This window comes from Petaurus breviceps, unplaced genomic scaffold (genome assembly GCF_028583685.1).
Source record: "Petaurus breviceps papuanus isolate PSGF00001 unplaced genomic scaffold, PetGlider_PUasm1.0 118, whole genome shotgun sequence".
Lineage (NCBI taxonomy): Eukaryota > Metazoa > Chordata > Mammalia > Diprotodontia > Petauridae > Petaurus > Petaurus breviceps.
The window spans coordinates 21,529,989-21,542,811 of record NW_027185616.1 but is presented as its reverse complement, the minus strand read 5'-3'; the positions used below and the strand labels follow the sequence as shown (position 1 = coordinate 21,542,811).

The window sequence follows — 12,823 nt, the reverse complement described above, 5'->3', positions numbered from 1 at the left end:
TGCAGAACAGTTTTCTATATGCATCGGTAAAGGGAATTCCTATTCTGAGAGTTTTCTATACCAATGAAATCACAGGTCTAGGACTTCCCCCCTAGGGCATTACATTACACCCTCCAACGATGCCCTAGGGATTTGCATATGTGTCACATCTCTGAAATAAAACATAAGATCCATGACAACAGTGATAATATTTTGGATCTCCCCATATGCCTAATTTTGTTGCTTTAATTGAATTCGGCATACTTGATAAGCTAGAACAGAGATTCTAAAGACACTGACTTGTATTATTTAACTATATGACTCAGAAATCCATCCCAAAAATAGAAAATAAAAGCTATCTGTGAGTATTTCATAATTTCATTCCCTTATTAAAATGTCTCCCAGGCTGACCACATTATAAGAGCAAGGAACAACTGGTCAATAAATGGCCTGCATGTTCCATTGTTATTCTTGTGATGTCAAGACAATGTGAGAATGGCTGCTAGTGAAGAATGTGTGTGAGGAAACTGATACAAATCTCACAGATTTGTCAGGTATAAATGGGTAGCAAAACGCTATATCAAGGAGAAGGAAGATTTGTTGGAGTACTAAAATGTTTATTCCTACTTAAAAAGCAGGGATGCATATACTAATCCTTCTTAAAAAGACAATTAAAGATCTATAAGAAAGTAAAAACAAGTAGAGAAAGTGTACCAGATGGCATATGAGATGATTACACTGAATAGATTCTCTGAGAGCCAAAATTAAACAAATAATATCAGAGGACCTTGTCTTTTAAAGGCTAAACACTGAAAAATCACTTTCCTCTATTTCAACTTTCAAGGGAAAAAATCAACCAAATATCACTACATGAATGTGTTTTTTTCTTTGTTATAAAAAAGGGGCTCAATTTGGAATGGAGGAAATGAACATTTTTCACAAATGACTTGGATGGGAAAGAAGATAACAAATAAAACAAAACCCTAGCAAGCTTTTGCTTAAAAAAAGAAATCAACGAAACCTATTCTAGTTTGGATTGTCAGCTGATTTGACTTGGATCTCAGTAGGATGAATTCTTCTCAAGTCTATAGTCTGATCATGAATGCCCAGCATGTAACCATCATATCATACATAGTCTGCAGTTTTTAGAAGGTGGGGAGATGAATGTATGTCTGGTGAGTATACATATTGAAATTATTATTAAAACAATTAGCTTATTTGTTCTCAAGTAGCTTTTTTTACATAAATAATAAACTTTAAATATCAATAATTTAACTCGTTTTATTATCAGTTATATTCTAGATTAAATCTCCATTAACAACTTAACTGAAAGGCAGCCTGGTGTAGTGAATAAAGGGTCAAACCCTTAGAATCAGAAAGATTTGAATTCAAGTCCTGTCTTTGACACATATTAACAGTCATAGGTAAGACACCAAACATCTCAGTACCCAATACTACTAAGGCTGTAAGTTACAGATGACTTGCTGACTTTCCCCTCCAAGCTCATTCTTTCTGCACATCAGGCATCTAGTCTGGTTCACATTCCTATACTCATCTTCCTAGAAAGACCTGTTTTTTGGAATGACATAAAACATTCTTTTATCCTAAAGTAAAAATGAGAAATGTCTCAATGTCCCTTTCCCAGGAGCATTTGCATTTTTATCATTATTATCTACATTTAGTATTTTTACTTAACTGGAGTTGAGTTATAAGGAGACGTTGATCAACTGAGTCCTTCACCACTTGAAGAAATTGTGGATTGTAAAGGGTAGGTAACAGAGACAATTAGGCGTTAACATCTTAAAGGAAGTGTAAAAGAAGTTTCATCATTTTGTTGCTCCGTTAGGAGGTATAAAGAAGCTATTCTACCAATTTGATAGAATAGTAACTTAGTGTAGATAGAGAGCCTGGTTTAGTAAGTCTTGTTTTTGACACATACTGACTGTGTGACCCTGCACCACTCACTTGACCTCTCAGAGTCACAGGCAACCCTCTAATACTATAATAGATTACAGAGCAGATGCTACCTATATTTGTAGAAGGTGTTTGCTCACTGGAAGTTCTCTGTGTCAATGAAATAACAAGTCCAGTTCATGCATACTCCCATGAGAAATAGGATGGTTAGCCATTGACGAAGATTAGTCACATTCTTGGAGATCCTTAACAGGCTAGCCGGCTCTACAGACACACTCTCTAAGAAGTTATTCATGGCAGTCAGGAAGAGATCAACTATGGAAGGAATCCAATTCCTCACTATTGCTATTCTGGTGAGAGGAGGCAATGCTATAAGGGGAGAGGCATCAGCCCCTGTCTATCCAATGTTGACATGTGGTTCATGAATATGCCTTTTAATTCTTTGTCTTAGAGTTTATTCTTTTGTTGATGAAAGAGATTGGAAGCCATCCTTTGTGAGTTTCAGGAAGTCTGAAGAGCTACCTGAAGTTCAGGAGTCCAAGGGCTGAGTCCTTGTTGAGTTTTGCAGCCAGCCAAAGATGGAGACGCAGCAGGCAGTAAGGTCCCATTTGGACATGCAATTGATGAGACCAATGCTATGTAGAAACTGTGCTAAGTCTGAGCCAACCCTCCCCAGGAACAGAGACGGCACAGGAAGAGTATGTCCCCAAGGTGTTGGAAAGATTTTTGATGGAAATATCCTTTTGTAAAACTACTGACTTTAAATGTTTAAATGCAACTCAGGTGCTGGTTACTGGTGCCTAGTAGTGTGTGTCTATGGGGGGTGGGAACGTACCGGAACTGGACTTGAGTCACTGGCATCAGAGTGTTCACAAACTCCTTAGAAGAATCCCTAGAATGCTGAAAGGGAGATATATTGGGCCTTATTCTGGAAAAGTGAAACCAAAAATACTTGCTACAGAGGTAGTGACATTTGTTGCACATAGAAAAGGATGCTCAGGACTGATGGGAGAATTTGAAGGCTCGAAGAACCACTTGTGGAAAGTATATAGAAGCTAAAAAGACTTATTAACTACCAGGCAAAGCAAGGAGAGGGGTTCTGAAGGGCCCAGATTGAAGGGGACATTCTCTGTATCAGGAAGCAGATTAAATGACACAGACTGTGTACTACCTAATGTAAATTCCACATGTGATAATACAGGTATAACTTATAGGAATTATAGTGAATTCCTGTGAATTGAATTGCTGAAAATCTGCCAGTATATTCAGAATGTCTTGGCATCCTTAAGTGAATACAAGAGTTCTGTGAACTCTGAGGTGGACATATTTAATCCCAGGGCGATGGTTGTTTGACATATTTAAATATTAGTTAAATCCATTAGAATGCAAGACTCTGGTTAAGACGTGATACTGGAAGCAAGCCAAGGGAAAATTTCATCTGAACTCCATATTTTATGGATATAGATTGTGATGGGGCAAAGTTGCTTCTAAACTGGTCTAGCCTCACCTTTCTCCCCCAGTGCCTCAGCCAATATGAGGTAGGCCCAGAACAAAGCTGTCCTTGAGACCCAATTGACTCTGACTCCCCTGATGGCTTCCTAGTCATCTAGGGATATTGAAATAGCAGCCACAAGGAATCTGTACCTTTCAGGCTTGGTGGGTGCCTAAAATCATGGAAGCCTCCAAACCTTGATGATATATTTCATGATGGAGACAAGGTTGGGGGGCACTTCTAACAAAGTTAAGTGCCACTGTATCCTTATTATGTATTCTTGTTGTGGTAGGGCAAAGTAAACCCTTTGGTAAATGTTCAACAACTTCCAAATACCTCCTTTCATTTCAATATTGAACCTAAACTAAGAAGGTGCTGGCATTAGAGATGCACCAGTAACAAAGACACAGAAACTGGGGGCAAAAAAGGAAGCTGCTTTAATGCATATAATTCCTGACATTAAACTGGGCTTTATACTATATAAAGCACTTTCATGTTCATCATTTCTAGTGTGAAGAATGTGGGATTTGAAGTTTGAGGTCCTCAGTTTAAATCTTGGTTCAGCTACTTATGCTTGGGAAATTTATGTCACTTCCCTAGGATTCTATTTTATCAACTATGAAATATGGGATTTGGATGAGGTGAGTCCTAAGGTCCCTTCCAGTATTAAATTAATAACCCTAGGAATTGGAATTTTCATGGTAGCAAAACAGGTTAGACAAAGGATAAAATTTTTTTCTATTTCTTAAAGTTTATTTATTTTCAAGTTTTCAGCATTCACTTCCATAAGATTTTTTTTTTAAAGCAGTTGGGATTAAGTAACTTGTTCAAGGTTACACGGCCAGTTATTTTTTGTGTGGGTGCCAAGTATCTGAGGCTGGAACCGATCCCCGGTGTGACACCGGGGCCGGCGCTCTTACTCACTGAGCCACCTGGTGGCCCCTTCCATAAGATTTTGAGTTCCAAATTTTCTCTCCCTCCCCCCTCCCCCCATCCTAAGACGGCACATAATTTGATATAGGTTCTACACATATATTCATACTGAACCTATTTTTACATTAGTCATATTGTAAAGAAGAATTGGAACCAATGGGAGAAACCATGAGATAGAAGACACAAACAAAAAAAGCTTTAAAAGAGCAAATAATGTGCTTCAATTTTCATTCAGAATCCATAGTTCCTTTTCTGGATGTGGACAGCATTTTCTATCATGAGTCCAAAGGATAGAATCAAAATGATGAAGTAGGATTTCGAAGACAATATTTTCCATGAATTATTATTATTATTATTGTTAGCAACACTAATATAACACTGAGATTTGCAAAGTACTTAATCTATATCTCATTTAAATGTTATTTTTGAGAATAATTTAAATCTGACCTCTTTGTATCACTTACGAGAGATGTGCAACATTTTTTAGTGACTGAGAAACCTTGGAAGACTGAAGGCCCTGGATGTAGATTGTACATTAGTGTGTAAAAAACTTGTAAGGAAGATAGGGAGAAAAAAGGAAAATTTAGGGTATGCTAGCTATTTTTAAATGAAGAAATTTATTAACTAAAGAGGTTTGTGCTCCTTCTCACTATAATATTTTGCATAGTGCACTGTAAATAGTGGGAAGATACATATTTAAGTGGATAAATGCTAAATTGAATGGTTTTGCTTTCAGTTAGTTAATTTATTTGGTTCTACCTTATATTTTTAAATTAAATTTTATGTTTATTTTTAGTTTACATCATTTCATTTCCACAAGATTTTGAGTTACAAATTTTCTCCCTGTCTTTCCCCTACCCACCACCCCAAAACAGTTATCCCATTGTATACCCCCTCCCCCAATCTGCTCTCTCCTATATCCTCCCCCATACCCTCTCTGACTTTCCAGTAGGGCAAGATGGATCTCTATACCTCAGTGCCTGTGTATTTTATTTCCCAGTTGCATGCAAAATAATAATAATAGTAATTTTTTTTAAACATTTGATTTGGAAACTGAATTCCTGATTCTTTCCCTTCCTCCTTCATTACCCACCCTTACTAGGAAGATAAGCAATTCAATATAGGTTGTACATGTGTAGCTATGCAAAACATTTCCATAGTGGGATATATTGTGAAAGACTGACTATATCTCCCTCCATCTTATCCCAACCCCCACTTGTTCTATTCTCTACTTTGACCCTGTCCCTTTTCAAAATGGGGTGCTTCCAACTTCCCTCCCCCCCAAACTGCCCTCCTTTTCATCATCCCCCCTCTCATCCCATTCCACCCTACTCTCCTGTGGGCTAGTTTACACCCTGTTTAGTGTATATGTCATTCCCTCCCTAAGCCAAATTCAATGAGAGTAAGGTTGACTTTTGCCTTCCTGTTCTTCCCCTCCATTTTAACAGTTTTCCCTTGCCTCTTCTATATGAGATAGTTTACCCCATTCTGTCTCTCCCCATCTCCTCTCATTATATTCCTCTCTCACCTCTCAATTTCACCTTTTAAGTATCACCCCTTCCTATTCAATTGGCCCTGTGCCCTCTGTCTAAGTATACCTGTAAACATATATACATACACACTCACATATGTATTCATATGACCATATACTCTCCTATATAGACATATATATGTATACATATTATATATATATATATACATACACATTTATATTCCCTTCAACTATTCTCATATTGAGAAAAGTTTCATAAGTAACAATTATCACTTTTCCATGTAGGAATGTAAATAGTTCAACTTTGATAAGTTCCTTATGATTTCTTTTCCCTGTTTACCTTCTCATGCTTCTCTTGTTTCTTGTATCTGAATGTCAAATTTTCTATTCAACTCTGGTTTTTTCATCAAGAATGCTTGAAAGTCCTCTATTCCATTGAATGATGATATGTTCCCCTGAATCATGATATTCAGTTTTGCTGGGTAGGTGATTCTTGGTTTTAATCCCAGCTCCTTTCACCTCCGAAATATCATATTCCAAGTACTTTGATCCCTCAATGTAGAAGCTGCCAGATCCTGTGCTATCCTGATTGTGTTTCTACAATATTCAAATTGTTTCTTCTTGGCTGTTTGTAATATTTTCTCCTTGAACTGGGAACTCTGGAATCTGGCTATAATATTCCTAGGAGTTTTCTTTTAAGGATCTTTTTCAAGAGGTTTTCTATGGATTCTTTCAACCTCTATTTTGCCCTCTGGTTCTAAAACATCAGGGCAATTTTCCTTGAGAATTTCTTGAAGGATGATTTCTAGGTTCTTTTTTTGATTATGGATTTCAGGTAGTCCAATAATTTTTTAATTATCTCTCCTGGATCTATTTTCCAGGTCAGTGGTTTTTCCAATGAGATATTTCACATTACCTTCTATTTTTTCATTGTTTGGATCTTTTTAATAGTATCTTGATTTCTCATAAAGTCACTAGCTTCCATTTACTCCAATCTAATTCTGGAGGAATGATTCTCGTCAGTGAGCTTTTGAGATTCTTTTTCCATCTGGCAAATTCAGCTTTTTAAGGCATTCTTCTCCTCATAGGCTTTTTGAGCCTCTTTTGCCATTTGAGCTAGTCTATTTTTTAAAGTGTTATTTTCTTCAGTCAGGTTGTTGACTTTCTTTTTATGATTTTCTTGCATCGTTCTCATTTCTCTTCCCAATTTTTCCTCCACTTCTCTTATTTGGTTTTCAAAATTCTTCTTAAGCTCCTCTATGGCTTGCAACCAATTCATATTTTTCTTGGAAGCTTTTGGTTCAGGAGTTTTGACTTTTTTGTCTTTCTGCTATTTCATGCTTTGATCCTTTTAGTTCCCAAAAAAGGAATTCAAAGTCAAATTGCTGGGCTTGCTTTGCTTCCTTTGCTAGCTCATGTTGCCACTCAATTATTTGACTTTTCAGCTTTTTGCCACAGTATAACTCTGTTTCCAGAGAGAAGAGCTTTGTCCCAAATCATTGGGGTTTTCACAGCTGCCAGAGCTGTGTGCTTCATTGTGTGCCCTCTCAGAAGCCTCCACTGGCTCTGGCACACTGGTCATGCACCCCAGGACCTCCACCCCTGACAGTGATCCAGATCCAAGCATTTTAAAGCAAGAGCGATTACCCCTCAGACTGATCACTTGGACCCCTACAATCTGCAGACCAGGAGCTCTGAAGCAGCTGCACAGTGGCAGCCACTGTGCCTCCGCCACTTCTCCCTCCAGGGGCAGAGGCCAGATCGCACTCCTGGACCCCCTGTTCCCACAAAGTCCACACTGAACTCTCACTTTGTCTTTGGCATCTATGGTGTGATCTGATTTTACTTTATTAAATAACAGGAGTTTTATGTATGATTTTTCCCCCTCATTCTGTATGTTTGTTTTGTGGATGGTTATTAAATTTATGCTAAAATTGTGAATGAATACTTAGAAATGGACAAATAGAATAATGACTGTGCCTGAGATTTTTTTTTAGAATCTCACGCTGAAGGCTTATAAAGTGTTCTTTCTAAATTATGGGTCCATTAGTGGTAAGTAGAGTTAATTGCATAATCTCTGAGACAACAGAAAATAAATTGTGGGCAATTGAGAGAACACTGAAGTCAAAATGTAACTTGTTCAGAATGCAAGGACATTCATAACAATTCAAGCCCATTTCTAGTGGTTATAAGTGAAATCTGGGAAAACATGACACAACATATTTGTTTGGTCCTGACAAAGTTGTAAGGAATCTGTTTATATTTTCCCCCCTTATTGAGAATATGCTATAACTTTCTAGCGATCTATTACTTCTTTTAAAATTTTTTTTTAATTTTATTTATTTATTTTTAGTTTTCAACATTCATTTTCACAAGATTTTGAGTTACAAATTTTCTCCGTCTTTCCCCTACCTTCTACCCCAAGATATTGAGCTTACTGAATACCCCATTCCCCAGTCTGATCTCCATTCTCCCCTAACTTTCTAGTAGGGCAGAATGGATTTCTATACCCGAGTGCCCGTGTACCTTATTCCCCAGTTGCATGTAAAAAAAACTTTTTTTTGACATTTGTTTTTAAAACTTTGATTTCCAGATTCTTTCCCTTCTTCCCTCTTTACCAACCCCCACTGGGAAGATAAGCTATTCAATATAAATTGTACATGTGTAGTTATGCAAAACGTTTCCATAGTAGTTATTTTGTGAGAGATAAATTGTATTTCCCTCCATCCCATTCTGCTCCCCCATTCAGTTTTCTACTTTGACCCTGTCTTTATAATTATAATTTAATTTAGGTAAAATTGTCATTTTTATTATATTAGCTCAACCCAGCCGCGAGCGATTGATATTTTTTTCCATTTAGTTAGATCCAACTTTCTTTGTGTGAAAAGTGTTTTGTAGTTGTGATCATATAGAACCTGGGTTTGTTTTGGCAGGTAGATTCCCAAATATTTTATAATGTCTACAGTAACTTTAAATGGGATTTCTCTTTCTATCTGTTGCTGTTGAATTTCATTAGAAATATACAGGAATGCCAAGGGTTTATGTGGGTTCATTTTATATCCTGCAACTGCCAAATTTATTTATTGTCTCAAGTAGTTTTTTTTACTTGATTCTCTAAGTATATCATCATATCATCTGCAAAGACTGATAGCTTGGTCTCTTCTTTGCCTAATTTGATTCCTTTGATTTCTTTTTCTTCTCTGCTAACATTTCTAGTGCCAAATTCAATAAGAGGGGTGATAGTGGACACCCTTGTTTCACCCCTGATCTTGTTGTAAATGCTTCTAGCTTATCCCCATTGCATATAATACTTGCTGATGGCTTTAAATAGATGCTTCCTATTATGTTAAGGAAGGCTCCATTTATTCCTATACTTTCTAGTGTTTTTAATAGGAATGGATGTTGTACTTGGTCAAAAGCTTTTTTTGCATCTATTGAGATAATCATGTGGTTTCTGCTAGTTTTATTGTTGATATGATCAATTGTACTGATAGTTTTCTTAATATGAAACCATCCTTGCATTCCTGGAATAAATCCTACCTGATCAAAGAGTATTATTCTTGTGATGAGTTGCTGTAGTCTTTTTGCTAATATTTTATTTAAAATTTTTGCGTCTATATTCATGAGGGAAATTGGTCCATAATTTTCTTTCTCTATTTTTTCTCTTCCTGATTTAGGTATCAGTACCATATTTATGTCATAAACAGAATTTGGTAGGACTCCTTTTGCGGTGACAAAGAATTGGAAATTAAGGGGGTGCCCATCAATTTGGGAATGGCTGAACAAGTTGTGGTATATGAATGTAATTGAATACTATTGTGCTATAAGAAACAAGGAGCAGATGGACTTCATATTTACCTGGAGAGGCTTATGCAAACTGATGCTGAGTGAGAAGAGTAGAACCAGGAGAAATTTGTACACAATTACAGACACAACATGTTTGATGACCAACTTTGATAGACTGGACTCTTCTCAGCAATGCAGGGTTATAAGACAACCCCAAAAGACTCATGATGGGGAGAGATGTCTACATCCAGAGAAAGAACTGAATTTGGTTCCATATTGAAGCAAACTACCTGATCTTTTTCTTTTCCTTGTTTGGTTTTATTTCCTCTTTCCTATTGTTCATTCCATCTGATACAATCCTTCTTTATAACCTGACTAATGTCTAATGTGAAAGTATTTGCAAATCCTATACTTTATTGTAAGCCAATTATGGGGGAGGGAGGGAGAGTAAATTTGAAACTCAAGGAATTGCGGAACTGAATCTTGTAAACTAAAAGTAAACAAACAAATTAATAAGGACCAAAAAATAAAAAAACCCAAAAGTGTTTGCTTCTAACCACCTTCTCCCCAAATCTTCCCTCCCTTCTATCATCCCCTCTCTTATCCCCTCACCCCCACTTTTCTGTAGGGTAAGATACCCAACTGAGTGTATATGTTATTCACTCCTTAAACCAAATTCAATGAGAGTAAGGTTGACCCTTTCACCTTCCTGCTCTTCCCCTCCATTATAAGTTTTCTCTTGTCTCTTTTATATGAGATAATTTACTCCATTCTATCTCTCCCTTTCTCTTCCCATTATATTCCTCTCTCACCTCTTAATTTTATTTTCTAGATATCATCCCTTCCTATTCAACTGATCCTGTGCCCTCTGTCCATGTATACATGTACACACATACACACACTCACATATGTATACACCTTCCTATACATACACATATACCCTCTTATACATACATATATATATATATATATTCCCTTCCACTATCCTCATACTGAGAATGTCTCATGAGTTACAATTACTGTTTTTCCACGTAAGAATGTAAATAGCTCAACTTTAACAAAGTTCCTTATGATTTCTTTTCCCTGTTTACCTTCTCATGCTTCTCTAAATTCTTGTATTTGAAAGTCAAATTATCTGTTCAGCTCTGGTTTTTTCATCAAGAATACTTGAAAGTCCTTTATTTCATTGAATGACCATATTTTCCCCTGAAGCTTTATACTCAGTTTTGCTGGGTAGGTGATTCTTGGTTTTATTCCTAATTCCTTTTACCTCTGGAATATCATATCCCAAGTCCTTGGATCCCTTAATGTTGAAGCTGCTAGATCTTGTGTTATCCTAATTGTGTTTCCACAGTACTCAAATTGCTTCTCCCTGACAGCTTTTAATATTTTCTCCTTGACCTGGGAACTCTGGAATCTGGCTATAATATTCCTAGGAGTTTTCTTTTGGGGATCTTTTTCAAGAGGCAATTGGTGAATTCTTTCAATTTCTATTTTGCCTTCTGGTTCTAGAATATCAGGGCATTTTAAAAAATATATATAATTTCTTTTTTTGTAGTTTAGTTTTTATTTCATAATCATAAACTTAAATCTGTTGTCTAGCCAGACTTGTGGAAGGAAGAAGGAAGTGAAATCCAAAGAGAACTGCAGCAAGTGAGAGCACAAGGATCACAGGGTATAAGAGCAGATGGGATTTGGGGGTGCTCTCTTCCGCTACAGAAGAATGGTTTGATGGTTAAGACAAAAAACAAAACAAAACAAAAAACTTATGAGAACTGTCCACAGTCAGCAATAGTGATCTTCTTGCTGGTCTTGCCATCCCGAGAACCGAAATGCTCCATGGCTTCCACAATGTTCATGCCTTCTTTCACTTGGCCAAAGACAACATGCTTGCCATCCAACCAATCAGTCTTAGCAGTACAGATGAAAACCTGGAAGCCATTTGTGTTGGGTCCAGCATTTGCCTGGACAAGATGCCAGAACCAGTATGCTTCAGGATGAAATTCTCATCAGCAAATTTCTCCCCATAGATAGACTTGCCACCAGTGCCATTATGGCACATGAAGTCACCACCCTGGCACATGAACCCAGGAATGATTCTGTGGAAGCAGGATCCCTTGTAACCAAATCCCTTCTCTCCAGTGCTCAGTTTTCTGCTGTCTTTGGAAACTTGCCTACAAAGAGTTCGAAAGTAATCCAGCCTAGGGTCTTGTTATTGACAGCAATGTCGAAGTGCATGTTAGGATTGGCCATGGCCACAGATGCCAGGGCTGGGAAGGACAGCAGAGGAAGAGGCAGCGGGGATCAGCATCCGGCGAACAGAACCAACACAAGGAGTCCGGGTGGCGGTGTCTGCAAAGCAATATATAATTTCTTAAAGGAAGATTTCTAGACTCTTTTTTTGATTAAGCCTTTCAGGTAGTCCAATAATTTTTAAACGATCTCTCCTGGATCTATTTTCCAGGTCAGTTGTTTTTCCAATGAGATATTTCACATTGCCTTCTATTTTTTCATTTGTTTGGATCTGTTTTATAGTATCTTGATTTCTCATAAAGTTATGAGTAGCCATTTGCTCCAATCTAATTTTGAAAGAATTATTCTCTTCAGTGAGTTTTTGAAATTCCTTTTCCATCTAGCAAATTCAACTTTTTAAGGCATTCTTCTTCTCATTGCTTTTTGGACCTCTTTTTTTTTTTTAAAGCAATTGGGGTTAAGTAACTTGCTCAAGGTTACATGGCCAGTTATTTTTGTGTGGGTGCTGAGTATCTGAGGCCGGAACTGATCCCAGGTCTCCTGATGCTGGGGCTGGCACTCTTACTCACTGCACCACCTGGCTGCCCCCTTTTTTTTTTTTTGCTTTTTTTTTTGGAGGGCAATTGGGGTTAAGTGACTTGCCCAAGGTCACATGGCTAGTTTTTTTTGGACCTCTTTTGCCATTTGTGTTAGTCAATTTTGTTTTTTGCTTTTTGGAGGGGGAGAGCAGGGCAATTGGGGTTAAGTGACTTGCCCAAGGTCACACGACTATTAAGTGTTAAGTGTCTGAGTCCAGATTTGAACTCAGTTCCTCCTGACTCCAGTGCTCTCTTCACTGTGCCACCTAGCCACCCCAGTTAGTCTATTATTAAGGTGTTATTTTCTTCAATATTTTTGGGGTCTCCTTTAGCAGGCTGTTGAGTCACTTTTCATGATTTTCTTGCATCATTTTCATTTCTCTTCCCAATTTTTCC

General features: G+C 37.3%; 1 pseudogene; it reads right to left on the bottom strand.

Annotated features, from left to right (window-relative positions):
* Positions 1-11,139: 11,139 nt before the first annotated feature.
* Positions 11,140-11,849, bottom strand: LOC138161467 (peptidyl-prolyl cis-trans isomerase A pseudogene; annotated as a pseudogene).
* Between the last annotated feature and the right edge of the window lie 974 nt (positions 11,850-12,823).